Here is a 26171-nt window from a genome sequence, read left to right as displayed (position 1 = left end):
ACGGAGGTCAGTTTATTCATTACTTTATTCTGCCTTCATTGTCACATTAAAGAACATTTTAATATTGTACTGATTTGTCTTCTGTTGATATATGCCATTTCTGAATCAATAGTGCCAATATGAAGGATTTCTTATTTTGGTTGTGGTACCTTAAGGGATGGTTCTCTCAGCCAAACAGCTATCCCTGCTTTGCACAGCTTAGCTCAAACAGATAACTTACGTCTCTTAGTCGTCTGTAGTGGGGGCAGGGGGGCGGGGTAGCTCCTGACAGACCCCAGGTAAGTAACCTCTACCATTCTATGTAAGAACTGCTCTACATAGAATTTTTTGAATCACCTGGTTTTAACTGTGGCTCACCACTCCATAGGATGTTGTGCTCAGACAGCAAGTCGCCTATCACCAGACCTCTCACATTACATGAATGTCTTCCCACCCAAGTTTAATATAACGTAGTGTAATAATGTCTTCAATCCAACACAGCAGCATTATCCTTCATTGAGATTAAAATCTGTCAGCCCTATCTTTTTAACCACCCTACACACATGCCTGCAGTGTGGCCCTGCCTGGCTCCTCTTAATAATTCTAATAATGCTGTATCCTTATTAGTGCTACTCTGTTTCCAGATTTCGTTCCCTGCACACCGTTACGCTGCTCTGTCACTGCTTGTAACTATCGAGCCAGGAGCAGGGGTAAATTTTGGCATGTGTGAAATGCGATTTGAAACCTGACATCTAGGTAAGGCAGTGCTAGTGGGTGTAGTAAACACAGTGATATTGTGTAAAGGTGATATTGTGTCAAGTGCCAGTAAATCCTCTACAATTAAAGTATGCTTCAACAAGCCAAACACAAGTGCCTCGGGTTTATGACTGCCTAAGACTGTTATCTTTCGGTCTGGCTGTTAGAGAGCTCTCAAGCAAGATTGAAAATCGTGTTACTAACACAGTTCTGATAGTGAGTTTTGTCGTCTAGTTTGTAGCATCAGAATTTTCAGTAGAAACAAACGACCTTTTTGTTTTGGGTTTTTTAAGACATATGTCAGGAATCCTTGTCAATGGGACGGAATTTTCAATCGCCTTCCACATTCTGCTTATTTCTGTTGGCTTTTAGAACAGCATAGCCTCACCATATTTTGTTTTCTCCGGTTCTGCCAGGGAAGCATGTGTGTTGCTCTTCACAGAAAATTAATTGTTTGTTAAATGCTCAGTGGAGTGTTGCTGTCACTGTTAATAATTGTCTCTAATGTTTAAACATTTACTCTACCACTGACGTGTTTTGTTGCTTTTTTTTTTTTTTTTTTCTGCCTCGTCTTTTTGCATATTGTGTTGATAATGGTGAGCTGGCTCATCTGTAGTCAACACTGGGGATTCCAGAATTTCTCAACTTTCACTTGCAGGAAGGAAAATCCAAGGACTATTGATATTAAAAGGTTTTGTTCAGCAAAGCATTCTACGCAAATAATCCTAAACAGATTTACAGGTTGTTGATCCAAGGATAAATCTGATTTGCCATTTTGTGCTATAATTGGCCATTGCTTCAAATTGGGGTTTTGGGAGTTTATCTGCCGTCTTTTTGATTTTAATACCTTAAAAAGATGCCTTTTAGGTTGAACTCAATGTACATGCCTGTTTTCCGACACAGATTACTATGTAATAACATGACAATATTTTATTTTGCCAATTTTTTTTAACACTTAACAGCGTAGATATGTTTGAAATAACACCCCACACGCCATGAATCGCCTCACCTTGTATGAGGATATGTGCATTTTAATTGCAGTTTATAAAAGTGCTGAATAATATTTCAAATTGTCATTTTTATAAAGAGTTGCAGAAACACCTCCCTGGCTGTCAGTCAGCTAGCCAGAGACATTATCTTCCCGAACGTGCCTTCTCTGCCGAGTCATAGTGAGCCTGTAAGAATGTGCACATTAACAGCACTCCGTTTACCTCTGCGCATGTAACTGGTCATTGCTTCCTCCCTGGCTGTCAGCCAGCTAGCCAGAGACATTATCTTCCCGAACGTGCCTTCTCTGCCGAGTCATAGTGAGCCTGTAAGAACGTGCACATTAACAGCACTCAGTTTACCTCTGCGCATGTAACTGGTCATTGCTTCCTCCCTGGCTGTCAGTCAGCTAGCCAGAGACATTATCTTCCCGAACGTGCCTTCTCTGCCGAGTCATAGTGAGCCTGTAAGAACGTGCACATTAACAGCACTCCGTTTACCTCTGCGCATGTAGCTGGTCATTGCTTCCTCCCTGGCTGTCAGTCAGCTAGCCAGAGACATTATCTTCCCGAACGTGCCTTCTCTGCCGAGTCATAGTGAGCCTGTAAGAACGTGCACATTAACAGCACTCCGTTTACCTCTGCGCATGTAACTGGTCATTGCTTCCTCCCTGGCTGTCAGCCAGCTAGCCAGAGACATTATCTTCCGAACGTGCCTTCTCTGCCGAGTCATAGTGAGCCCGTAAGAACGTGCACATTAACAGCACTCAGTTTACCTCTGCGCATGTAGCTGGTCACCGCTTCCTCCCTGGCACACCACACGCACGGCTCATAATCAGAGACCAAATGTAAACTTAACATAAACAACATAACCGCTACAGTTCTCCTATAGTGTGCCAGTGGTCGACCCTCATTTTAACTGTTTAGGAATAATTTGATATAAAACAGAGCTCTTCTCAGTGTCCTGGGACTAACGCCTTCTTGACTGTATTAATAGTGTAAAATTAACATGTATGTGGTATTAATGTCAATTTCATCCAACCTGGATCGCAGTGATTGGCTGAGATAGCTAGGACTGGTTAAGCCTCGTAGTCTCAAGCGAACAATGTTGTCGATTTTGGACAGAATTTGCAGAGATATCCCAGGCAGACAGTGCAGAGAATTTAATTGGCAAGCCCTATATTTAACCCCGTAACTTTCCAAAACACCATAAAACATGTACATGGGGGGTATTGTTATACTCAGGAGACTTCGCTAAACAAAAATAGGAGTGTTTAAAACAGTAAAACTTATCACAACTATGAAGTCAACGGTAAAAATGCAGTTTTTTTTTTTAAAAAAAAATGCAAAAAACAAATATGAACGCTAACTTTGGCAAGCATTTGTGGCTAAGTGGCTATTACAAAAGACTGGACATACCCCATTTTAAATACCATGGGATGTCTACATTTTAAAATGGTATGCCATGATGGCGTTATTTCACTTTCCTGGGCTACCATATGGTCTCAAAAGTTAACACAGACCCAGCAAACCGATCGGGCAAGCCCTATATTGAACCTGTAACTTTCCAAGAGTTGTAAGGATCTCAGGGATAAAATGAAGCATCCTTATTGGCATATATAAATCTACGCAGAAGTTAACATTCTACATTTCCTCTTTAAAGACACTCTATCAAGGCAGTGGGCCATTGAATTTCACCACATCATTTCCTTAATATCAATAAGCATTGAAGGAACACTACATTGTTAGGAATAGAAACTGTTTTCCAAGCATCCGTCTACTCTCCATCAGGGTGATAGAGGATCTAATGCACATGTGCAGTAAGCTTTAAGCTTTCTGGTAAGAAATCAGTAATTCCTTGCTTTCATACAGGGATTTTAAATGCGCTGGACATCCTCATGCAAAGTGATAAACTCAGCAAAAAGCCTGTCTGAACCCTCCAATGTAAACATTACAGTTTCTCTAAAACTGCATGGTTAAGGGGACAGGGACACTGCACCCAGACCACTTAATTGAGATCATTCCTATAGTGTCCCTTTAATATATGTTTTACATTTTTCATCTTTCCCTCATACTTTCTTTCTATGTTTTTATAATGGGGGGGTGGAGAGCTTTTTTGTTTTTCATCAAAAGCAAATAACAGATAAAAACAAAGTCAGTATTATATAGTTTTAAGCCTAGACTTTTTGTTTGTATGTACTTTGTCCCTTTAAATAACTGAGACTTCATTAAACTCCTCTAGCACTGAATGGGTTAACGTATAGTACAGTTTAAAGGTATTTTGAAATAAAGGAACATGATGACTATCAGATGACTCTCATGTCATGTACTTGGTTCTAACTTAGTAAATTCAGCGTCCAGTGCCAAACACTGAGTCTCCGTTTCAAGCTGTCTCTTCTATCGTGATGCTCCACTTTCTCCGTACACCAAAATAGGATTATTTATTTTCCGTATGGAGCTGTCAATGACTGGGGTACTTATAGTACAGTCATGAATATGCATAGCTAATAACATGGTATCTGACATACAGTCAAAATCTGTGGGGTCTTTTCAAGGGAAATTCTTGGTAGGTGGGCACTTTCCTGCGTAGCTGGCAGGATTTTGAAAATGGGTTTATTTTTAGCCTGAATTTATGTACATACCAATACATGGCCTCCTGTGGCTCTCATCTCTTTAATTGCACCAATTACGCTCAGCATTATGTAAACCCCCCACCTCTGTCGACCCAGGTCAGGGGGAGTTGGGATGCTGTGTGTGTGAGACGCCTCCAAATTCTCTTCACACCCCAATTTCTCTGAGACAAATAGTTCATTATTATTGCTGTGATGCCTCCTGGGATAATATTTCATTAATTTAAATGCTAATTTAATATAATTTGAATTGTTTTGTTTTCTAATTTTGTTTTTCTGTTTTGTTTTTGTGTGTTTCATTGTTGAAATTGAGCATGTGCATTTAATAATTCAATATAATATAGCCCACAATGACCCGAGCCACAGACCTGGTAGTTTATTTCCTGTAATGTAACTGATCTAGTTGAAATCTTTGTAGCTGAGGGCAAGGTTGAAGAAGGAAAAAAGTAATTTTTAAAGACCACATACTACAAAGGAGGAAGGCAGCAAAATGATGGTGGTCTCTCAGATTGCAGTATGAATTTGCAGCATATTTCCGTGGTGATCTATCCATAAGAAAAGCAATTTAGACGTAGTTCTCAGACAGGTGACTGGGCTGATTTCACAACAATATTTTGTCTGGGTGTTATGGTGACTCACAAACCTTACACCACTAGTGTCTGACAACAAAATTCCGTAAGGTATCCGTAGATGTGCGTGTACTCCGTAGCCCAGAGTGTGTGTGGATATCTACGTATACATCTTTTATTTACATTGCACTTTACAATGCCTCCTAACTTTAAACTAAGAAATGGCAATGTCACAAATATGCTTTCACACAACATTGTTGCCGCACAAGGATGGGTCCAACAAATGGAATGTGTCAGATTGTCTAGCGCAACTCACAAACTGACATGCAAGTTTTCAAAATCCCTGCACAATTACATGTCTGCTATAAGTCATCATGCATGGCATTACGTGTGTTAATGTATTATTATTATTTATTTTTGAGGAGGTTCCCTCTTGTGTTCCACTCTTTGGAGAGGGAGTGTCCTGCTGAATCGAGATAGTAAAGAAGGCAGTATTAGTTATGGTTCATTAGGATAGAATGTTCCTTCCTAAAAGAGCTCCCAGTCTGAGTGTAGCATGGTACAGTTTGCATATATTAACGTACAGTCATGGGAAAAAGAAAGCACACCGTCTTTGAATTCTGTGGTTTTACATATCAGGACACAACATCTGTTCCTTAGCAGGTCTTAAAATTAGGTCAACACAACCTCAGATGAACAACAACACGTGACATATTACACTGTGTCATGATTTATTCTATAAAAAATAGAGCCGAAATGGAATTTAAGAATTTCTGGCACCAAATCTGTATGAACTCAAGTTGATAAAAGTTGGTAGAAGAGGAGAAGGCGCCTCTAATGGTTGTCATGATTCATGACGCTAGAGGTAAATGTAAACTGGCAATATTTTACATTGCTGGGTTAATGTTACTGCACCACTTCACCCAAACAACTTCATTGTGATGAAGTGGTCTTGGTGGCTGTAGCGTTCATTTAAAATGGACCGTATAATGAAATGTATGCTTACCAGTTGATTAATTGTCTTCTTTGTGGTCATAGTCCGTAAGTTCTTAACATGTTGGGAATCAGGTACATTTTTATTGTAGAGGAAGAACCCACCAATTAAGTACCTCAACAAAGATGGGTCTTCAAGGACAGTCAACATTTGTAAAAAAAATATATATAGCCCTAACAAGTGGGCCAAATGCAAGTATCTAAATAGGCACAAATGCTTGTAGAACTTTTCTTGCACATGGAAGCCATGTGGACGGAGGACTCCTTTTATTTTATGTTTTTGTCCAATTGTACCCAAGAGCTCGTGTAGTGGCATGGACAATTTAGTGCCATCACTACCATAAAAACAGTTTTTCTCAAGTAGTTACTGGCTGATTCTTAGACTTTATCTCGGGTTTCATGAATGTGCGAAAATGTCATTTTCTTTATGCTTATTTTACGTCTTCCCGGCAGTTAAACATTTCAATAAAGCTCTGAGTCACCCAATAACTCATTAGATTGAAGCTTGTTAATTATGTCACTGTCCACTTTGATCTGTCTCCAGGAGGTAAAGGAAGACTGAAAACCAAACATAGATATATAATGATGGGCTAATGAGCCCACAATAATGAATACTGTTGCTTTGTACACACATTTCTGCTGTAGTGCAGTTTAGCTATCTGAATTACTCAGGGCACTTGATAACCGGTTTAGTTTCTAACTTTATTAGTATTCCATTGGAAATGTTGGTGTTGATGTTGTCGACTGAATAGTTAGAATTTGGATAATTTCATTGGAAATATCGTTTATTAATGATTCTTTATTGTAAATCAATTGACAAACCTGCTGGTCTGTGGTCAGCTATTCCTTTTTTTTATCTTCACTAAAGACACAGGTTTTTACCAAGATTTGCCCAATTCTAAACCGTTGTATTTTTGAATGTGCCCTGGTTGATATTGTGATATCTGGTTTCGGATTTAACTTACCCGTTCCATTACTCACAAGACCTGTTGGGTCACTGCTACTGCCTGTGCAACATTTAACAGCCTGGTGAGATTTACTATGGTTTAAACCTTTTTTCCTTCTAATTATTCAGCCTTTCTCCACAGTACCTGATTTAACACTTAAACATGCACTTTGAGATTCAGTGTAACAGGACCTAGAATAGGAAACAGGTTGACGACTTGCACCTTGTCTGCAAGATGCAAAAACAAACGACGACTTTGGAAGGAAAACCGTTTGAAGTTGTGAGTGTACGAGTAGCTGCATCAAAAACTCTAGAAATAGTGTCTTGAAAACAACAGAAGCAGAAGCAACATTTTAATTTGGGTCCAAATTAGCTTATTTTAGATGTAAGTAAACTACATTTTTATTGGGATTTTTACGGCTTCTTTTGAATTATTTTTCGGGAGTTGATTATAATATGAACTGTACGTAGTTTCTTGAATGTCCCTGTATTTCTCAGAACTTTTTGGAGAAACCGTGACAAATGTTATTAAAAACTATTTCTTAAAAACTATTTTCTTTCAGGATTTTTAATTAAACCGGAAACTGTCCTGAACTTTAAATTGTAGTCCAAAAAAGCCAAAATGGTTGAATTTTTTCATTTTTCCATTTTGTTATTATAGCTTAACATTTAAGATCGAGCTCCCAATTTAATAAATAACCGTAAACGTATTTTACTTTCAATTTCCTTAAAGTATAAATATAAAATCTTTCCCTGCCTGCTTCTCTTGGGATAAAACCTTATTCCTCCTTACATCAGCCTAGCTTTAGTTACCTTAACCCCTGCATTACTATGGAACCATGAATAGGTTGCAAAGTGTAAGCCTTTGAAGTTAGCTAATGAGAAGCCGCTTAAGTCCTTCCATTGTAGAGCCTACCCTTTGTCATTACTTCCATTGTATAAAGTGGTCAGAGCTCGTACATTTGTAAGACACTTTTTATGACCATCAAATCTGTTTTCTAGATCACTGTTCTTGGTGCTTGCAAGAAAACATTCTATGTAAGAATAGAGCAGTTTGTTTAAAGAAATTTAGAGCTTGATTTATCATTTTAAAAAAACTAAATTTAAAATGCGTTCCTAAAACCTAATAGAACATCTGTGCCAATTGCTCCATATTAATCAGTTTGGCCCAACTAATTACTCTACTTTTGGCTTGTTAGATACATTTCCAGTCCTTTGGCATTTTCAGTCGTTCCAACTTAACTGTATTTTGTGTTGCAACTTTCAATAATGATAAAAATATTTTTGAATATTTACGGGGTTCTTTACCAAAGTGTTAGTTTAACATTTAAGCCGAGAGTAGCTCAGCTCAAAGCATAGCTGACTTAGAGAATTTTTCCATTCGGATTCCAGATAAACATAACAACGCATTAAACTTAATTTGATTTCTATGAGTACATATATTATGACTTGAAGTTTAACGTTGACTTGTGGCACTCGAAGCTCTGTTCTGCTTTACAAAAAGTATAATATTTGCCAGTTTAACTCTTGTTTTTCACAGAGCATGCGGTTTATTCTTCAGAAGTGTGTAGTACGATGAGTGGTGGGTCGTACAACTTGTCCCAAAAAAACAAAAAGCAGTCCTTGAGGGGGCGGAGCCTGACCGGGGAGCTGATCAGACACGTTGTCTGTGGGCTCCCGATCCTAGACCCAAACACCAGCATAAATCGAGGGGAACCCGCTTCATATCGAACCCCAACCTACCTTACCTTGTACTACAGAGGTTCGGGAACACGGGGATACCTTACACGACCAGATTGCCCGCTGGGACCCCGGGCTGGAGGATCGAGGCCTACACCTCGCAGAGCACAGGAGAGGCGGCTGATCTCCTGGCTCACTTAAGCATGCAGCACCCGCAGTATCGGGCTGCCCCCCCCCCTTGGGACCGGCGGGGGTTATCCCGGTCCCAACCAACAAATCTTGCATACTCACATGGCTGACGAACGATGATGACAGCCCAAACTACATGCCAAACCAGCAGGCCGCAAGTAGCACTAAAATGGCGGATGCTCAGTCCAACTACGGCCATGCGCTAACAGAGTGCCGATCTAGCTCAGACGAATCCTTAGACACACGTCTGCAAAAGCTATTTGAGGACTTCTGGGCGAAGGTGGAAGCTCGACATGCTCCAGCACAGTCGCAAGCACAAGTGAGCAGGAGGGCAATGGAGACACGAGAGAGCGACAGCCAGTTGGGGACCGGGAAACCTTTGGGCATGAACCCGACACAGCAGACGACCACGGCCCACACAAGCCCAGCCGGGCTGAAGGCCCGGAAGGGCAATGCCCCAACGCATCTCCCACACAGGTGGAGGTCCACACGCCGCCGGCAGCGTACCACCATCACGGCTACCAGACCTGCCCGAACAGGGAAGGGCCCGGGCTTTACAAGACCTCAGGACCGAGGAAAAACGATGCCGACCTCCCAACGAGCCCGGAGCAAGGAGGCGAAACCGACCCATCCTTGGCTGCCCGCCATTCTCAATGCGACTGACAGGCACGAAACCGCAGCCTCCAGATCGGGCATCGGCTGACCTCACAGGGACTGATTCACAATATCTCCCATAGCCGATACCTGGGTACAAAAGGGACAGCTCTCCTAAAATAAGCGAGTGTATTTTTACTTTTAATGTCTGTTAAATCTCAGTTGATCATGTCTGTTTGCCCCATGTTTAGAGAAGACCCCCATTCTGCAGTATGATAGTTGCCTCAAGCATTTAGGAAAACTGTTGTACAGAGTGCATAGATAGCCAGCAGCACCAGTATATACGCAGGAAACGTAATTACTTACACGCCACTTGACCTGGCATGCTGCACACTCAAATAGCCTTTATGTGTCTCACAATTCAATATAATTGTTACTGTGCAAGCAGATGTAAAGTCCACTAAGCTAGAACTGAACGCAGAAGCATGAATCCAGACAGCCTAAGTTAATTTACTATTAAGCGTGTTTAGTCAGTTTAGCCTAAATGTTGTTGTTTTTTTTCTCACCTTGCTTCCCTCTCCTAACAAACATGCTCCGCTCACTTAACAGTTACATGATCCTCGCTCGCAGTGATATTTATGTTCTGGTGAATGTATATAGCTTGCCTTAATCACTTGTGAACCGTAATACCTGACATATGTACTGCTTTTCGCTACCTGTTACCACTTATTACCTATACACTTAAAAAATTTCTTGCATTTCTCAACTGCCATAATTGTACTACGTTGTATTACCGAGCTTATCACTGCTATTGTGGCAAAATAAGCTGTTATGATCACTCATGCATCCAAAAATAAAGAATTAAAAAAAAAAAAAAAAAAAAAAAAGCAGTCCTTGCTCCTACTATGTAGCAAATTATATATAGTTTTTAAGATTTTATTTGTCTTAGTTTATTTCCTATATTGTCAGTGTTGGAAATAATGGCTGCTTTAGAATTTGAGATTTATAGCTTCTTCAGACTTGTTAGAATTTTACTTAAATCACTGATTTCTATCAGTTTTTTCAAGGTTCCATTATGTTGCCAGCTTCTTTTGGGTTCTGCTAAAAGGACAAATTCCATTCAATGGAAATCAGTCTCCATTCAAAATACAAACATTTTTCGACTCGATTTATTTGTTTATTTATAAAGCCAAATATAAAAATAAGGTACACGGATTTAAGACCTTTTGTACCTTTGTCACTGTGTCATCGGAGGGTTGGGTCATCTATTGTTGAACATAGATGTGATTAGGAGGTTAACAGCAACTAATGCTTGCTTACAACTTCATCCACTCTGTTCTCTGCTTCATGCTGAGTAGTCCCATAGTGTTATAGACAGGCACCTACTGAATATTTACTATCTGCAGCATTCAGAGCAAAACACAGTGCCGATAATCAGAATTACCACTGGGTGAACAATATACGCATACATGCATAATGCTATTATAACCCAATACTATTTTTGATTGTGGAACAACATTTGGAGAAATCGTGTTTTTTTTTTGTTTTTTTATCTTTTGTCTACCATCAATAAGGGTAACCTTATTCATATGCTAAATAGGCAGCAGAAACATACAGATTGCCATGTAGGCCAATGCAAAATAAAAATAAAATAGTAGACTTTTGTGGATGCAGATTTTGATTAGTTGTTGATTTTACCAACTATTGAGATGACCCAATGGATGTCAATAGTAGAATTTTTAAACTGCACTTATATAAGTTTTAGTAAAATAAATCTGCTAATGTTGTTCGTAAAGAACAAGCCTAAAATTGTCCTGTTTTCTATACACTATAAGTTTTATCTATAACTAATGGTAGTCAAACCAGCTTGATTTTTTGAAAAATGCTTTGAGATTTTTCTCATTTTCAAGTATGCCCCAGGACGGGCAAACAATGGTCTCATTACCATGTTAATATTATTTTACTTTAACGACCTCTTGTTACATTTCCATTGATAGATTTTACAGGCTCCTTGCCGTGATAAATGATGCTTCAGACATGGATGCCATGTCTATTATATTGGTTACACCAGATTTGTATCCAAATACAAACTACTGAAAACATGGAAGCCCAAACCTCTATTCGATTCCCCTTATTATTAACATGTAACACTGTGGTTGGCAGCATTCGTTTATCATTAGTCGACAATCTAACTAAAGGATTTAACTTTTCAGTATTTATCTGTTGCCTAAAATTGACAATGCGTAACGTAAGCCCAGAACAGGCTCTGTCAGGTGTTTGATGTCATTATTTATTGTGTTGGATCCTATCTCATATCTGAGTGTTTCAAATAACCAGCTACCAGTCGAGACACAAAACACAATATTCTAATAGAATAGAATGAAATCTTTATACTAAGTTACATAACATATGGACACCTACTTTGCAGTCATTTTGCTTAACGAGATTAGACTCACTTGCGAAATGGATAGGTGGCTGCATGTGACTGTATGTTAAAAATCAATATATCCTATTTCAAATGAAAATGTATACAAAACAGCAAAGGCTTGAATTATAATAATTTTCCCCCTACGGGAAGCATATTTTCTATGGAGTATATTAATTTTAAAGCCCTCATTTAATCAAATCCTCATTCTTATGGAGCCTTAACATATCTGTGTCTGTTCAATCATGTGGTTATCCATCTACTTTATATATTTTTTCTTTATTGTTGTTATTGGTATTTGGTGTTTTTCGTTATATACCTTACCATTTTACATTATGCAGTAGTTTGGTAACTCGTAAACAAGCATGTACGATCCTAATTGAAAAACTTGAATCGTGATATTATCTTGTCTATACATTTAATAAGTAGACAACTGACCCGCGCGTTTTGCAATAAAGCATGCATTCGCCTCGAAGATTGATCGGCATATCATTTATATTCAAGGAATGCTTTAGCCTCTTACAATATATTTTTTTTCTTATTGAATATACATTTTATTAAAATGAAAGCTACATATGATTTACAGAGACCAGGAAACCGTCAGAGAATTTGCTCAATAAGTGGGATTTTTTAATAATAGTAATTTTTCTCGCCGTGTTTTGTGCTTCACTGAGTATGAATACAGAGATTGTATTTCCACTGAGTTGGTATAGTTGTCATGTTTACATCAAATTTTAATTATTGGGCCTTTTGACACAAGGAATAGACAAGAATCTATATTATCTAAATGATAAGAGATAAAAACCCTCTCTTGTAATTGATAGGTTTAGGTAATTTTTTTTTATATGGAAGGTTTGACTTTTGCAGGTGTTACATTAATGAGTAGAATCACTTTACATAACCCCTCCGAAAAAATTAAATGTTTATTACGTTACTTTAAAAAAAAAAAAAAGTTTATATTTGCTTATTATTTTTTATTTTTTTTCTTACTCTTTAGATGCAGCCTGTAGAAAATGCCATATGATAGGGTTTAATCACCATACAGTGAATTATGATGCTCTGACAAATTGCAAACTTTAAACCTTAAAAGTTTGGGGTGTAGGGGGGGGGGGAATTACCGTTGTGCTTTTTTTCCAGCCCTGCTATTTTATCTTCTATTTCGCAATTCAATAAACCCCATATGATTCCTAAAATTATCACTTATATAAGTTGTGAAATTGCATAAAATATACTGCTTTTGGTTTAGCGAGCAACTTTCATTTGAAAGGTTTACAGGCTCTGATCTTTTTATTTTTTTTATTTTTTTTGTATTTTTTTTTGTAACAGATTTTTTTTTTGATACAAAATTTGATTAAGATTTCTTTCAAATTAATTTAGGGCATTTAAATATTGAGCACTGTGGGTTACTGAAGGGTATTTATTATTGTATTCTACATGCCCAAAACAATTACACACCATTACAGTCTGTGGAATAAATCAATACAATTAGGAAGGAGAGGGATTGGCTGGAGTTAACTTTACACTCCGCATCCTGTAGACTACTTCAGTAAGGTCTCGCTGGGGAAGATGAGTTGTTATTGGTCTGCCCCCTCCAAATCCTTTAACATCCCTTCAAAATTACTGTTGACTAACAAGTTGTGTCTCTTTTCTCCAAGGCAGTGGGTGCAAAACAACTATTTGAGAAGAGAGGGACGTTTATCCTCCAAGCCTCTGATCCTTACTCAACCAGAAAGACTCTGCATGTATAGCATGGCCCCTCTTAACAGCATTCCACGTTTTAATGAGCAACCTATAAAGGAGTGTAGCCTCCCCCCATCCTTCTTCTTTTTTTTTTTTTAACGAAGAAAAAGGATTTGTTCTCATTAAGACAGGAATATTATAGAAAGATAGGTGAAGATGTTCCTCCTATAATTCTTTAGCTACCTTTTTAACCTTGTGCCTCCCAACGCGGTTGGGTAATTTATATACAAATCTCCTTGTTAAATACGCTCTTATTATTTATTTTTATTTATTTTTTTCTCTTATTATTATTTATTTATTTGTTAACATGATTACCCATGCTCACTAAGGTAATTAGTGGTAAAAAAAAAAAAATCTCTCTAGGATTCCATTCATGCTACACGAAAATCATGCTATAATTATATATAAAATATGGAGTCGAAATGTTTGTTTTTCTTTTGAGGCGTTGTTTAACCATGGCTGTGCCAGATTGGCAAGAAATGTTTTCCTGAGTATTGAAAGGACTAGATAACATGGTGAAGATCTTTATTGGGTTTTGTTTTGTTTGTTTTGCTTTGTCTTTTTTTTTGTTTCATTTTGACAATGAGATAGCAGAGGGCAGAGAATAATGTCACACTTAGGTACCAAATCAAGCATTTCGGTGCGTGATACAATATTGCGATAATGTCTATTTTGTACCTAGGTGCACAAACACAATTAAAGGCTGGTTACTTATTGTCCCGGCTCCGTTTGAAATAGTCTCAGAGTCCATCACTTCTGCCAAGCAGGGCTGTGCGCGCTTTTTTCAAAGACCAGCTTTTCGAAGTCTGTGCCTTCCAGTATAATCTAATGATTCCCGTACTTAATACTGTCATGGAAAGTAAGTATCCGGCCATTCATAATTTACATGTCATTTGCTGCTTCATATTGTGTGAAATTTAATTACACAGCTTAAATCGTAGCCAGTCCTCGTTTGTCTCTGGGAGTACTCACAATAAGGCATTGATCCGAGTCCAGCATTCAACCCATAGTCTGTCTTTTATCAAATCACCTTCTGGTGAGTCCATCCAGGCTGCCCGGTTGTTCCTTTCAATCCTTTGTAAGGAAAATGAGAGAATTTGACCCCCATTTTCATTTAAAAATCCAGGGCATAATATAAAAGATGCTGCTTGAAAAGATTTTATTCAGTGCTTATCCACAATAGAATATACAGATAAATTTTCTGAAGGTGATTACTGAGCCTACCCAGGCCCTCCCAGCGAAGTAATAGTTTTTATACAGCGTCTTTTGAATCAAGAGAAAAATTAAATACTAGAAGTCCCCACAGGTGTCGTTTTTATTATTTTTTTCAACAAACACTTTGAGGAGAAGGGGGGGAACCCCTGATCTGCAGCTACAAATTACTAATCATGTGTATTATTCAGAGTTTTAGTGCATTTCTGAAACTTTTCCTTTAAATCAAAAGGGCCGCTTTCTTGGTAATTGCTGGCTGCTCGGCCTCCTGGTGGGAGAATCATGGATGCCTAATCCTCATGACAAGTTATACTGGCTCTCATCCCACTCTTTGGCAAAACACTGAGACTGAATTAAAAGAATGAAGAGGATAATTATTAGATTGAGGAACAGTTTCTCAGCAAAATCTGTTTTTATTCACCACCATGAAAAACTGTTTATGGTTTTGGAAATAGTCTGTTATGGTAATGGGAAGAGACCAACTTGTGACCTCATTTTACAATTTTAAAGCTGCGACAAAGGAGACTGGGGGGATGGGAGTTTAATTCTTGCTTTTTTAATTTTATTATAATTTTTTTTTAATCCAGGAGGCATATTTAAATTGTTAGGTATAATGATTGATATGGAGTTATGTTTCTTTTATGCACAGGGTTCTATATTATAATTTAGTTTTCTTCATATTGAGTCTGTTTGGACGGCGTGGCGTTAAGTCACATAGGGAGAGTGTTTGCTCTCGGATAAGTAGTTAAGCACATCCGTCTGTTCTGGATATGTCTGACGGTTGCACCAATACAAACACAGTTTTATCCCATTGAGAAGTAGGCTGAAGTTTTTGAAGACAGTCTTCTCCGTACATAGGGAAACAAAGCTACATAAAGTGCTCTGTAATGCGTCTAATCGTCTTGCCTAATTCTTGCTATTTCTATATACAGACAAACAAAAATAGGAATATTATTCGCATGCTGGTGTTATCTTCACTTGTCTTTTATTCTCAACGTACAACCTTAGTCCGAAGAGCTCAGAGAATATTGTCTTCTGGTTGGCATATTAACCATGTTTGGAAAATCCAGGTATCTAGGCAGGTATCGGAAGAACCGGTGCAGAAGGCATTTACATAGTCCTAGAGACCTGTCAGCCACTGGATAGACTGGATACATAGTTATACAGAGACTGGTTCATTAACTGTATGACTCTTTAAAACCCTGCATTTATGTATTTTTTGGGGATTTTAAATATTTAGTAGTCTTTATTAAATATATTTTTTGTTTTTGGAAGCAGCATAGAAGATTGTCTCCTCTCTTTTCTTGGTAGATGACTGATTTGTTCCCGACTACACATCAAACTCTATTCCTAAGTTGGTAGATGACTTTGGGATAGGACTTGATGTGTAGTTGGGAACAAATCAGGCACCGGGACAGTAACTGAGCATTGGTAGCACCATGGAGCCATGTAGACAACAGCGAAACTGAAATCAGTGCATTCACAAAATACATGTACATATTACTATTAAAACTCTGAATATCCTGCTTTGCCAAAATGGTACCCAGCCTTTTTTATTTTAGATATTTAGTCATTCCAATAAAAGTCAAGTCATTGGCAGATAATTTGACATTGTAAAAATTATGTGCCTTATACACAGGGCTATCTTTAACGCAGGGCAAACGGGGCAACTGCCCCATGCCCAGTCACTCCTGGGGGGTCCCAGAGCAGATGCTCCGTGGGCCCCGCGATTTGCTCAGCCCCAATGGACCAGGGCACAGAGCCGCACACTAAGGAGGCATGTATCAGCAGGGGCCCGGTCGAGCGCTGTGGCGCTTAAACAGCGCAAACGGGCCCCTTCCTGTTCGGCAGCCGGCTGGAAGTGACTGCCGTGCGTCACTTCCTCACATTGGAGACGCGCGGGAGGAGGAAGGCAGGGAGGATGGGATTTCCAGAGGATAACTCCCAGCTGCCTCAGCCTGCCACTGGACCCAGGGAAACAACCCTCCAGAAAAAGGTAAGAACCTGGAGGGTGGCAAAATGTAGCGTGTGTATATGTCAGTATGCCTGTGTGTGTGTGTGTGTGTGTGTGTCAAACATCAAACATTTTTAAGTAGAAATATGGACACATCGTAATTCTTGCAACTTAATGTCCCATTGTGGGCAGAGCAGAAATTTCCTTTAGAAGCCCCTGCAAGATATTGTGATGGTGAATGGAGCGAGACAGTGGACCGGATATTTTGACGACATGCGTTTTAACACTCGCTTGAACCCCCTACCACCAGGAAGAAAACCGGTAGGGACACTGCTGATATACTGAGAGTGGTCACTTGACACTCTCAACCAATCAATGACTCCCCATTCACAAAACAGGCTTGGAAAACCAAAACTTTTATGAATGGGAAGGCATTGATTGGCTGAGAGCATCAGCTGACCGCTCTCAGACAATCAACCGCACCCCTTCCCAGCGGGACTTATCGCTTCCTGAAACAGAAATTTCAGAAGCCAGATCCTGTCTGGGTATGAGTTGAGGTTGGCGCTGGATGCAGCTTTGGGGTAAACGGTTTGAGAATGGTTTACCCACTGATGGGTGTGCACAGGGGCCTCCTGGCACATAGCAACTGCACTTAGATTATGTTGTTTTGGTACCTGGAGCATCCCTTTAAGCAAGTTTTTAATTTAAGAACCAGAAACATTTCAACCAATTGTTTTCAGTTTGCTCAGTAACTATTAGTGTGGAACAGTGTTAATTCCTTGAGCAAAATCCAGGTAAGGACAACAATACCCTGATATATAATTTCTACTGACTTCTTCATAGAATGTAATTAAGGTGGTTTAACGTGATCTGTCCTTGATAAAACCATGCTGATTACCACTAATTACATTGTTCAAAATAAATACCTAAATATAATTGCTTAATAACCCATCAAGTCATTTTTCAATCACGAACGTTAGGATCACAGGCCTGTAATTCCCTGGCTTAGAGTTGATCCCTTTTTACTTAAGTGTAACACGTCTGCTTTAATCCAACCCTTTGGTAGAATTCCTGGAAGGAAAGAATCCTGGATTAAAAGCCGTTCAAATCAAAGTGTAAGAGAGCAGTGAGGGTGTAAATAACTAAATTATCTTGCCCTTGTTCCCACTCAAGTGTTAGCTCAGTTTTCCATTACCGAAAGAACCTGTTTGGCTGCAAGAAGGAATAGCTTCCTTCATCACAGCCACTGGTAAGCTGACATCTAAACTGTAACAATTTTGTATTTTGGCTGTGGAGTGTCTCTTTAAAGTGTCCCTCTGTCCATATGAAATGTTGAGGAATGCAATAAATTGTCCCTGGCCTTGCCAGCACCCATCGTTCACACCAGAAACAACAGAGGTCTTTAGAAGCTAAATGAAAAATGATCTACAATGCCCTTTCTTCTCTGAGATCAAGCTTCAACTGAAAAGTATCTCTGTTACTCGGTACTACTTGAAAGGGCACGGCAAACGTCGTAACCGCTACAGTTTACTGAAGAATTGATGCTGAATGTGATGGTTATTGCCTTATTTTCACCCTAATAAAGTATTTCATATGAATTTAATTTATTTGACAGTTCTCGACCCAATGGACATTGACAATTTTTGGTCACCCCTTTATTATGTATAATGTTATACACCCAGTGTGTTTAGTCAATACTACATATAATGCCTACAATATTATTTGACAGATTTCAGAATGACAAGGTTCTGACTATTTGCAAGCCCTACGTTTCTGATCAGTTAATGTAACAGTAAATTTTCGATTACAGTCTAGTCTGTGTTTAGTTATATTGTGACATATGGTTAACCTGCTGCCTTGCACCATACTGCCATTTACCATACTGTGCTTGAGAATACTTTCACATTCTTTTTGGAATAGCGTTGCTATTTTGGTTTCTATGGCATCCGTAGCAATCGCAAAGTGCGTTCACGTCAGTTCCTTAAGTTATATTGCTATGAGTTTCTTTCTGGTTTGTTCCTTAGTCTTTTTTTTTCTCTTGTTTCTGATTGTTTCTTTTTTAAGAAATGTTAACATTACACAAATAGTGGTTATTTTAATAGGGACAGGGTAGTCACCAAAACAACTTTAGCTTAATGAAGCAGTTTTGGTTTATAGATCATGCCTCTGCAGTCTCACTGCTCAATTCTCTGTCATTTAGGAGTTAAATCGCTTTTGATTTTGTTTATGCAGCCCTAGCCACACCTCCCCTGGCTGTGACTAAAAATTCTAAATTAAACAAAATATGCAATAAAGGAAGTGTAAACATTAGATGACTCTTTACAGGAAGTAAGACTGCAGGGACATTATCTATACACCCCAACTACTTCATTAAGCTAAAGTTGTTTTGGTGACTATAGTAATATTTGATTATTAAAACTTATTTGAAGTCTTCACAATGGAATATATACAAAGAAAACCAGATGCTTGGGCTACATTTGAAAATATTACTGGCTTACCAGATAATAGTGTTGGGTGCACTTTTATCCTGATGTTTAATAATATCCCCAAGGAACCTCTGCTTCTCAATTCATATGATATTCCACAATGTGGATTCAGGTGGCGTCTGAAACCACTTATGAAGTTTGTGATCAGTATGACACAAACAGAGGGTCCCCCAGGCTCCAGTGACCAACCCCCTCACTCAGCATATTGCGAAGTGTGGCAAAGTGAATATTTGGCCATATTTAGATGGTATTGACTGGCTGAGTGTCTCCACTGGCAGTGATTATGGTTGTTGGAGAGGTTGTGTTGTTTATTGTGCCTTTTTCATTACCGTTTTAGAATCCTTTTCTCCAAACAAGTATACGAAGGAGAGATTATTCAGAATCTAGCCAGTTACCCTGCCATCACTCCGCCCCATTTGCCCTTTATGTTCAGTAACCGCAGCTTCTACTCCTTTAGACGAGACATATCATTTTTATAGACTTTTATTGTCAATATACTTAGCAATTCATTTCTACTTTGAATAGAAAGTAGTGCACCATTGTGTGTTGTGTAATATTAGTCCACGTCTATTAGTTTGTTCATGTGAGCAGGAACCTCTTGTCCCTGTAAGTTAAACGTGTCATGTTGCATTTACATGTCTCTCTCATCCGTCCATTGTACAGCTCTGCAAACTATATTGGTGCTTTATAAACACGGTTTATAAAAAATAAAGAATATTTCACAGTTAAAAAAAAATGTGTAGATTCTCATGCTGTTACCAGCATGCTTGTTTTCTGTTGCAATCTTCTGATTTATGTGAGTATTTTGACAAAACAGGATTTTGGAAGTAGCTGCATTGTTTATCTAGTACAGGTACTCCTCACTTACCGACCGGGTTCCGTTCCTACGACCCGGTTGTAGAAGAGAAATTGTTTGGTAAGTGAGTAGTTAAGGAGTTCCCTGCTCTGGTGCGCTTGTCTATGTTCGATGAAATTTCCCCGAACATAGACGAACTTACCAGAGCAGGGAATCCCTCTAATCTATGTTCGGACTAACACAGTAGAGCAGGGAATCCCTCTAATCTATGTTCGGACTAAAGCAGTAGAGCAGGGAATCCCTCTAACTCCCACAACGGCTCGCACTTACCAACCTACGAGAGAGGTGGTCGTAAGTGCGAGCCATCTCAAAACGAAGACCACCTGTAGAGTTGAGAAAATACATGAATGCTATTTCATCATAAGGAATGAAGAACTAAGACCTAATTTAGAGTAAAACTGAATATTCCATATATGGACATCTAATCTCCATTATCTCACCTTCTTTACGTTTTCCAGTTCAAATCCTAAAGCTATGAAAAAATGTGAGATTCTAAGCCCCACGATCAATTGAAAATAATTATATAGCAGTGTTGGATCATTAAATGGGCACCCCAAGCTGGAACTGAGCCATTCTTTATTTAATGTGTTGTATAGATATGACATTTAAAAAAAACAAATGGAACTCATTTTAACAAAATACTTTAAAAGTTAGGGTTTTCTTTTCTACATTTTTCCGCAACTCACGTAGTCTGCAATGAGTTTTTCCACTCCAAAACGTAGCATGGCCAATCAGGAGCCTCCCTTTCAAGTGTATGAAGTCTGAACAGATGGACATCTACTTATGAAAGCGGTTTACTGAACTATAATTCCCATAAACGTTAATGTTCTTCCTGATACCACTGTGTTATTGGACACTGCAGGTCTGGAGGGAGCAACACAAAGATTGCTGTGCCGTGTTATACAGGATTTTAGAATGGAGGCATTGGGCTAAATTGCACGTTTATTTATTTTACAAAGTTGCTCAGACCAAAAGCTGTAAAACATATAAGTGCATTGGTAGCTGGGAATGTCACTTTAAAAGTAATTAAACATTTGCCAGTCATGGGCATTTTTACAAGTATATGCCACAAAAAGGAGGACGCCATATGCGTTTTTTTTATGTTCCGCCACTGTGATTTCTACAAACTTTTGTTGCATTTATTGATCCTTCGTTTTCTTGTAATAACATTGTATTGATGTTCTATTGTTTATTTGCTTTGGGTTTGTCAAACACCTTGTCTCTCTCTATACTTTTGTGTCTTTTAGTATTTTTTGCTGGAAGGAGTAGCACGGTCCATTGGCCTATGGTCAAACATCATTTTCTGTTTTTACTTTTTTTTTTTTTTTTTTACAGCACGTATTTTTCTGACTACCTGACGCTATATTGAATGAAAACCTTTCTACATAACTGTACATTTGCTCTTAATCCAGGGTGGGATTTCCCCTTACGCAGAGTAGACACCTGCCCACAGATACCTGACCACCAGGGGACACCTGTTTTCAGCATTTATAATGTGCCTGTTGAGCTTATATAGGGGAGAGAGATAGGAGCAGGGGAAGCTGTCTGACGAAGGTGCATCACTTAAGCACCGTAACGCGCGTCGGGTTGAGGGTTTCTTCCTTCACGTTCTCACTTCACAGGGCACTCTATCACTATCACTATGTGCAGGCAACCAACATTCTAAGTATGGTTCTGCACATTAGCACGCTTTTATTTTAGCACTGTTTTTCTTTACCTCCATTATTGCCTTATAGTTTAGAAAGGAGCTATTTGGGCATTCTGTTACTTATAAATGAGGGGAACATAATCGGTTACATTACCTCTATATAACTGTTTTCCATATTCACTCATTTGTAACTAAAAGACATGTTGGATACATTTCTATCAATATAAATTATCCAGCAGGTGACTATGTTTAATTACTGTATTTTTGCAAGCCTTTAGATCAAGCTGACTGCATACTTCGTTAATACATCTTTGATAATATTAACCATTTATTATCAAATGCCTAGTTATTCTGAATTGGTGCTTTGTCAATAGCATATATATATATTTTGACATAGCTCTGAATGTTACCAATACTCCTATTCACCCTATTAAGGTGATTCATATACTCAGACCACTAAAAGTGGCGCTATGCTGTATGATATTTTGATTACAGATACGCCGTTCTAAGTATCTGTGAACACCATAGAGCTAAGGCATTCTCCTAGGTCTCCTACTATATCTATTTTGATTTATAGTTCATAATTAATCTCAGACATTGACCAATTAGTATCATATTGAAGTCTAAGACTGAGAACTTTAGAGACTATTCCCTGGAGACATTAGGAGAGGAGGTTAGCCATTTGGCTTGTATTTTTCTTTCTTTACTGACCACTTATTATTATTATTACTATTCTTTTGAACTTATCTACCTATATTATTTTTCATATTTATTATCATTTTCCATAATTACATTTCCAGTTGATACTCATATATAGGGTTTTTGGACCCAGTATTTTGAGCATCTTGATCGTACTGTCTGTGATGCACACTGTTTAACCACTGTAATATCATCTATCTGACTGGTTTACATAGACCGGGGAGGCTGAGTAGTTTACAAATATCCCTTCGAACTCCAGCACTCAAAGCCTAAACTTGAATATAAATCTATTACTGGGTCAGAACATCCCCAAAAAGGCAAGTCTTGTGTGGTGTTCCCAGTATGCAGTGGTTAGTAGCTACCAAAAGTGGTGCAAGGAAGGACAACAAGTAAACCAACGTCAGGGCCATGGTTGCCCAAGGCGCATTGATGCATGTGGGAAGTGAAGGGTAGCCCGTCTGGTCAAATAACACAGAAGAGCTACTGTAGATCAAATTATTGAAAAACGTAATGCTGGCCATGGTAGAAAGGTTTTGGAACACACAGTGCTGTGTATGGGGCTGCGTAGCTATAGACAAGAAAGAGTGCCCTGTCCACCGCCGAAAGTGTCTTCAATGATTATGTGAGCATCAGTACGGGAATATGGAGCAATGGTAGAAGGCTGACTGCTCTGATGCATCATGTTTTATTTTAGATCAGGTGGATGGCCAGGTATGTGTGCATCGTTTACCGGGGGAAGAGATAGCAACAGAATGTACTATGGGAAGAAGGAAGGTCAGCAGAGACAGTGTTATGCTCTAGGCAATGTTCTGCAAGCCTGGACTTGTGGTCCGGGCATTCATTTATGTGGATGTTACTTTGACACGTACCACCTACCTAGAGATTGCTGCAGACCACATACACCTCTTTATAGCAGTAGTGTTCCCTGATGGCAGTGGCCTATTTCAGAAGGATAACGCATCCTGCCACACTGCAAAAAGTGTTCAGGAATAGTTTGAGAAACATGACAAAGAGTTCAAGGTGTTGCCTTGACCACCAAATTCCCCAGACCTCAATCCACTTAAACATCTGTGGGATGTACTGGACCAACAAATCGATCCATGGAGGCCCCACTTCACAACTTGCAGGACTTAAAGGATCTGCTGCTAATGTGCCACTTGCAGGACACATTCAGATGTCTTGTGAAATCCATGCCTCTTTGCATCAGTGCTATTTTGGCAGAACAAGAAGTACCAGCACAATATTGGGCCAGTGGTTTTAATGTTGTTGATTATCACTGTATGAATAAGAGAATTGTGAGATGAAGGACCATGGAAAATAATAATTGACAAAGAAATTGCAAATATATCGTTTGGGAAAAATACTCTGCTCTTTCGGCCTAAGTGTTGCAATTCTCTTGTCCATTGTCCATTATCCCCAACTCATTGAATTTTTTTTTTTATAAATCTCTTTTTATTGAAGATTAAAGAGTTTTCACATGTTGTACAACACTTCAAATAAGGAGGTAATCAATAACTCGTGGGTTATAACAATTGGTCACATGCGATGCGCAGATCTCCAAGATAACAATATAGGATGTGGGTGAGACGCGCAGGTCTCTATGTAACCTGGATAGTAAACAGATAACATGGAAACATGGAAACTTTTTGTATAGATCTAAAGGTCGCGTGGGTCTCTCTTTTGACTATGTAGTCTGTGCGGCGTCATCTGTCTGATGCCGCGGACAGAATTTGTTATTCGAGTAGTGTGGGCAATTACTTGTGAGCCTAGTGCTCTGCCCTGTATTGATGTACTTGTCTGTGTTGTGAGGTCGATATGATGTCAGCTACACCTTCGTCTATGTGCTTTGTATGATTGTACTTTATATTTTGTTGTTGGTATGGTTTGTCAGTCGATTAGTGCCAATGTAGGTCGCAATTTAGGCGGTAGTTGCCTATTAGTCCTGCACATATGTCTATGTTTCTGGGGTCGAGCCGTCAGGACGCCCGGAAGGGGGGGGGAGGGGGGGAGTATGCTTTCTCTGTTGGTTGTTTAGCTATTGTTATAATATATGTTTCCGGCGGGATGTGGGGCCTCCGAGATGGCTACGGTCTAGTGGTGTGCGAGTTTTGCTCTGTCTTAGGGTTAGTTGCCAGTCCTGGAGTGACTCTATGCCCTATTGGGTTCATTTTGATGTCTGTTTCTCCTTTGTGAGTGTGCCCCCTCGGCCTCCCCCCATCCCCTGTTGTGTCTCAGAGGCATTATGCTGTGATTCCTTCGTCCTCAGTCTCCCCCCGTCTCCCCGTGCATCCGATCTTGGGACAGTTAGCCGTTCTCGATCAATTCCTGTGGCTTGTTTATTGGGCTTTACTCTCTGTCCCCTGTCGGCTAAGTGTGTGACTGCATTTTGGAAGTTACGTCTGTGTCAGTTGTGTGCGCCTCACGTCTCTCCCCCACCACTCTCCCCTCGCCCTCCCCCGGCGACGTATCCCAGCCACGGCCCCCACCGTTCGACATGCTTCTCGCTCTGTCCCATGAGGAGTACCCTCATGCTCTCCGCCGAGCGGATCTCTTCCACTCTGTCATACCACTGGGTCATCGTGGGGGGTTGTGTCTGCTTCCACATTGCGGGTATAAGTGCCTTGGCCGCGTCCAGTAGATGTCTTAATATGGATTTTTTATATCTTGAGATTGGGCACGGTGTTGAATGTAGCAAGTATTGCTCTATGTCCAAGGGGATCGTTTCCCGGAGTATCTCCGTGATTTTTTCACTAACTTGGTTCCAGAACGGCTGTATGTTTGGGCAGTCCCACCAGATATGTCTCAGGTTGCCCTCTCCAGTTCCGCACCTCCAGCACGCGTCCGAGATGTTGGGGAATATCCTGTGTAGGCGTGATGGAGTTTTATACCATTGGGACAGGAGTTTATAGTTGACTTTTTGGTATCGGGAACTCACTGAGGATTTATGGTGTAGGATGAGATTTTTTTTCCCACTGGGCTGGAGCAATCTCCCGGCCTACAATGTGTTCCCATTGCGCCTTGAACGTGAGTACTTCCTTGTGCTCTCCCACGAGGATGTATTGGTAGAGATAGGAAATTGCTCTATCTAGGCTAGTTTTGGTTAGGCATAAGTTCTCAAATGGCGTTAAGGCCCTGTGTAGGGCTGCTTTATTGCCCATCGAGTGGTAGTAGTGTCTCAATTGGGTGTATCGAAACGACTGCTGAAAGGTCGGAGGCCGCTTATCAGTGAGTTCTGAGAGTGGTTTTAGGCCAGTGTCGTTCAGGACCGAGTGCAATGGGATGTAATCCTGTTCCTGTTCTCCCAGAATGCCACATGCTCTGGCAGTGAGGCCTCCTCCTAGTGAGCTATTATTAGTGAGTGGGATCACAGGGCTTGGGGTCGGGGATATGTGATGTGCCCATCTCAGGTTGGCCCATGTGTGCAAGGTATATGTCATTGGTGACATTCTGTCCAGTTCCTTCCGGGCTGTGGTCTTGGTGCCCCATACCGCCTCTTGTGGTGGCATTTGGCCTCCGGTTTCCATCAGCGGGATCCATTGTTTTTGTGGAGGGCGAGAGTGCCACTCAAGTATGCGTTGTAGTACTGTGGTCTGATGGTATTTTTTCACGTCCGGGAGTGCAAGGCCACCCCAGTGTCGTGGGAGGCACAGTGTTTCATGTCGGATTCTGGGTCACTGGGCTCTCCACACGTATTTGATTATTGCTGATCTAAGGGAGGAGAAATACGCTACGTGTATCGTCATTGGTAATGTTTGAAATAGATAGCACAATCTGGGCAGGATATTCATTTTCACCACGGCTATGCGTCCCAGCCATGATATGTGTTTGG

At 39.8% G+C, this 26171-nt stretch overlaps 1 protein-coding gene across 1 annotated transcript in view; it reads left to right on the top strand.

Moving 5' to 3' along the window:
* ELP4 (elongator acetyltransferase complex subunit 4) overlaps positions 1–26171 on the top strand; it is a 228612-nt gene that overhangs the window by 195398 nt on the left and 7043 nt on the right. The gene's annotated exons all lie outside the window — the stretch shown is intronic.

The sequence above is a fragment of the Pelobates fuscus genome, chromosome 12 (assembly GCF_036172605.1).
Source record: "Pelobates fuscus isolate aPelFus1 chromosome 12, aPelFus1.pri, whole genome shotgun sequence".
NCBI classification, from domain to species: Eukaryota; Metazoa; Chordata; class Amphibia; order Anura; family Pelobatidae; genus Pelobates; species Pelobates fuscus.
The sequence above is the reverse complement of the archived record's forward strand: the minus strand, read 5'-3'. Positions and strand labels throughout refer to the sequence as shown.